The sequence below is a fragment of the Oratosquilla oratoria genome, chromosome 43, assembly GCF_046742065.1.
Source record: "Oratosquilla oratoria isolate Oo_2021 chromosome 43, ASM4674206v1, whole genome shotgun sequence".
In the NCBI taxonomy this organism is placed as follows: domain Eukaryota; kingdom Metazoa; phylum Arthropoda; class Malacostraca; order Stomatopoda; family Squillidae; genus Oratosquilla; species Oratosquilla oratoria.
In genome coordinates this window covers 38,375,203-38,380,202 of record NC_134819.1, presented here as the reverse complement: position 1 = coordinate 38,380,202, position 5,000 = coordinate 38,375,203, and positions in this window count along the sequence as shown.

The following is a 5,000-nucleotide window of genomic DNA, read 5'->3' as shown; positions in this document are numbered from 1 at the left end:
TTATTCTTTCCTTCAATTCCTTCTCCTCCTCTTCTTCTTCCGCAACCTCTTACTTTTTTTTTTCCTCAACCTCCTAATTTTTTTCCTATCCAGGACCTTCTCTTATTTCTTGTCTCCTTTTCTATCCTCTTTCCATTTTCCTCTTTCAGCTTTTCTTCTCTCTTTCCTTTCCCCTTTCCTCTTTCCCTTTTTCCTTTTGCTTTTTCCCTCTGTCCTCTTTCGTTTTTCCTCTTCTGTCTCTTCTTTCTTCTTTTCTCATCTTCCTCTTCCTCTCCTTATCCTCCTCCTACTACTACCCCTTCTCTTTATATTCCTTTTCCTCTTCCTCATCTTCCTCTTTTTTTTCCTTCCTTTTTCTTACAACCTTTCCCCCCTCTCTTCTCCTTTTGCATATCGGCCTCTTCTCTTAATCCTCCTCCTCTTGATTCTTCTCCTTGCCCATCCCTCTCTTCCGTTTACTCCTCCTCCTCCACTTCCTACTCCTTTTCATTCTTCTCCCACCCTTTCCCCTTCTACCATTTCCTTCCACTCCTCCTTTTCCTACTCCTTCTCCTTCTTGTCCTTCCCATTCTTCCATTTCTTCCCACTCTTCTTCCTACTCTTTCTCCTTCTTCTCCTTCCCCTCCCTCTATTTCCTTCCACCCCTCCTCTTCCTCATCCTTCTCCTCCTTCTCCTCCTTCCCCTTCTTCCATTTCCTTCCCCTTCTCCTCTTCCTACTCCTTTTCCTCCTTCTCCTCCTTTCCCTTCTTCCATTTCCTTCTTCTTCTCTTCCAATTCCTTTTCCCCTTTCTCCTCCTCCTTATTCCGTTTCGCTTCCACTTCTCCTCTTCCTACTCCTTCGCGATCCTCTCTCCGTTCTCACCTCTCCTGTTTTGTTTCATCCTCTCCCCTTCTCATCTCCGCCACAAAGGCTCTCCACCACCCTCTCCCAACATGATAAGCCAACATCATACAGCCTCACTATCCTTACTTCACTTTAAACCAGAACGACCCTTGCTCTTCCTCCTGCCTTCTACTACCATCCTCCTCATATTTCCCCTACCTCATCTCCTCTTCCTCCTCCTCCTCCTCTTCTTCTTCTCCTCTCCCTCCGTTACCTCCTCTGTGTTCTCTTCTAGCACGTTCTAGCCACAGACAAGTCGGCAGGACATTAGCGTCGCACGTATATATCAAGGAGCCACCATGCTACCTCGGCACAACAACAAATGCTTCTTCTCGCCTTTTGTCATTTTTCTTGCTTCTTCGGGCTTCTCTTGCTTCTCCTCCTCCGGTTCTTTCCCGTGAACGCCATCTCTCTTGTCTTCGCAGATATATTTTTCCTCCCGGGCCAAGGCTCCTGGGTCCAGGTTGTTGTCACCTTTGCTTTGAATCTTAGCCAACGTGAGATATGTGTCTGGAGGACCCGAGTAAGGTTCACAGTGTTCCTGCGCCTAGTACTTGGAATCATCAATGAAAAGGGAGCATATTATTCATTCTTTTAACGTCCTGAGGCCCATAAAAACCTCTACTCCTACCCGCTTAATGTGTGCCGTTTCTATACAACTTATGGAGAGTTCTTGGGCTTAATACACACATTTTTGTATTTTCACAGTGTATTTTGTATTTTCACAGTGTTCCTGCGCCTAGTACTTGGAATTATCAATGAAAAGGGAGCATATTATTCATTCTTTTAACGTCCTGAGGCCCATAATAACCTCTACTCCTACCCGCTTAATGTGTGCCGTTTCTATACAACTTATGGAGAGTTCTTGGGCTTAATACACACATTTTTGTATTTTCACAGTGTATTTTGTATTTTCACAGTGTTCCTGCGCCTAGTACTTGGAATTATCAATGAAAAGGGAGCATATTATTCATTCTTTTAACGTCCTGAGGCCCATGAAAACCTCTACTCCTACCCGCTTAATGTGTGCCGTTTCTATACAACTTATGGAGAGTTCTTGGGCTTAATACACACATTTTTGTATTTTCACAGTGTATTTTGTATTTTCACAGTGTTCCTGCGCCTAGTACTTGGAATTATCAATGAAAAGGGAGCATATTATTTATTCTTTTAACGTCCTGAGGCCCATAAAAACCTCTACTCCTACCCGCTTAATGTGTGCCGTTTCTATACAACTTATGGAGAGTTCTTGGGCTTAATACACACATTTTTGTATTTTCACAGTGTATTTTGTATTTTCACAGTGTTCCTGCGCCTAGTACTTGGAATTATCAATGAAAAGGGAGCATATTATTTATTCTTTTAACGTCCTGAGGCCCATAATAACCTCTACTCCTACCCGCTTAATGTGTGCCGTTTCTATACAACTTATGGAGAGTTCTTGGGCTTAATACACACATTTTTGTATTTTCACTAAAACGCTGGCACTTTAGGTATGATTTATTTGCAGGAATTTAGTTTTCCAGCGCTTCTATAATGGTAAATTATCTCGGACGTGGTTTTATTTAATTAACGGACTGCCTTTTTAACCACATGAATTATGGATGGATGTAACTAATGACACTCATTTCAAATCTGCGCCTGTACTGTTGGTACCTAAGCCTAAGTGCAAACTGAGACAGAGGCGACAAAGGCAATACAGCAGAAAAGCAGAGAGCAAAAGCAGACTTCCGATTGCTCAAGTTAGGTCCAGTTTGAACTTCTCTCTCGCTTGCAATGCTCCTAGATGTGTTACCTACCTCAGCATTTTTAGTGAGAGAAAATTTCAAGCTGTACTTCAGTTCAACAACTAGAAGTCTACCTTTGCTCTGTGCAGTGTTACCTGCGTCTCAGATAGCTCTTAGGCTCATGGTTAAACAGATCTATTAAGCTGATCATGTTATCTGTCTAACAGAGAAAGAAGGGAAGAAAGTGGGGAGCATATATCAGGAGGCGCGTAGCCGTGGCCAAATCAACTCTGTCCTATGCCATTAGAGTGTCAGGGTAATCAACAATCACTGCTGAGAATTGGAGAAAAGTGCGGGATTCGAACATGTGACCAGGAAGATACGAAAACCCGCACGCTTCCGATTGCGCTATCAGCGCACGGAAGAAGAGAGTTTAGACTTCAACTTGAGAGTTTTTTGCAAGGAGGTAGTGGTAAAATGCTGCAGCGTCTGAAGAACGTTTTCTGGGAGAGAAAGAAAATATGAGTAACTGTGATTAATAGTAATCTCGAAAAAGCTGAGGAAAATGGAGGAAATGCTCTCGCATCTTTAGGGTCAAAGGTTTGCCTAAATTGAATGAAATTACCAGTTGTTATCTTGAATCATCTTCTAAAAAGGCCATAAATAGCACAATTCTTCCAAAGAGCTTAATCAAGATGACTTTTAACCTAAATGCTTCCCTATTTAGAATGGTTAACGAATGAAATAGATTTTGTAGCCTTGCAGTGAGCACTGAAACTATCGATTGTTTTAAGAGACAGATAACTTTATGGATGGAGACGAGAAGTGGTGATAGACATGGATCTGCCTAATGTTGGCCTTATAGTCTCCTTCACTTTTATATTCATATGTCCTCAAGTAGGACAAAATTGTTTGGAGCTAGTATGTAAATATGAAAAAGGTATGAAATAAAATAAAATAAAAACAAAACAAAAATATAGGTAAATGTATAATGGACAATCTTATACATGACAAAACGCACGGAAATGGAGGAATTAAAAACAATAATAAGGACGAAGGACGCGAGAAGGGCGGCTGCAACAGCGAGGAAATAATGAGGAAGAATGCATCTGGTCAGATGACAGAGACATGTAAAAGAAATAGGAATGTCATAATATATGATATCACGCATTGAAAACCCACTGTTGAAGTGAAAAAAAAAAATTCACTCATTGTGAATTTCTGCAACTGTTCTACTTTTTATCTTGTCAATGGCACATAAATATGAAGGAGGAGGAGAAGAAGGAGAAAGAGAAAAAAAAAAGAGAAGAAGAAAAACTAAATTAATGAATAAAGAAGAAAAGAGGGAGTATCGACTGGGTTTCCGTCCCGCTTCGGTCCATGACGCCTGAAATGGTAAATCAAAACAAGACAGCAAAACCCCAAGAATTCACCGTGGACACCAACAGCAGGTATCATCCCAGTCATGCTGCAAACATTATATATATATTTTTTTTCTATCTAACATAACAAAAACCTTTCCTGTGGACACGCATTTGAAACTATCCACCTACTTTTTTTTTTTTTAAGCCCTTCTGTGGACACACACTTGATGCTATGGTTACCTATGTGTTCAATATAGTGATAAACTTCACATATTTTATCCTGACTATCATGGTGTGATTTTGTTTATATATTTTTTTCCTTAGGGGGTCCGTCATTCCACTAAAGAAAATATAGTTTCAAATAAAGCTTGTGGCTAAAAGCTTACCTCTATAACCACGTTGTACTTTGTATCTTATTGGCAAATGCCTTACGCTAGACTACTGTGGTCAGGAACCTCTCAGCATATTATATAGATATACTATATAATAATAATAATAATAATAATAATAATAATAATAATAATAATAATAATAATAATAATAATAATAATAATAATAATAATAATAATAATAATAATAATAATAATAATAATAATAATAATAATAATAATAATAATAATAATAATAATAATAATAATAATAATAATAATAATAATAATAATAATAATAATAATAATAATAATAATAATAATAATAATAATAATAATAATAATAATAATAATAATAATAATAATAATAATAATAATAATAATAATAATAATAATAATAATAATAATGATACTAATAATAATAATAATAATAATAATAATAATAATAATAATAATAATAATAATAATAATAATAATAATAATAATAATAATAATAATAATAATAATAATAATAATAATAATAATAATAATAATAATAATAATAATAATAATAATAATAATAATAATAATAATAATAATAATAATAATAATAATAATAATAATAATGATAATAATAATAATAATAATAATAATAATAATAATAATAATAATGATAAT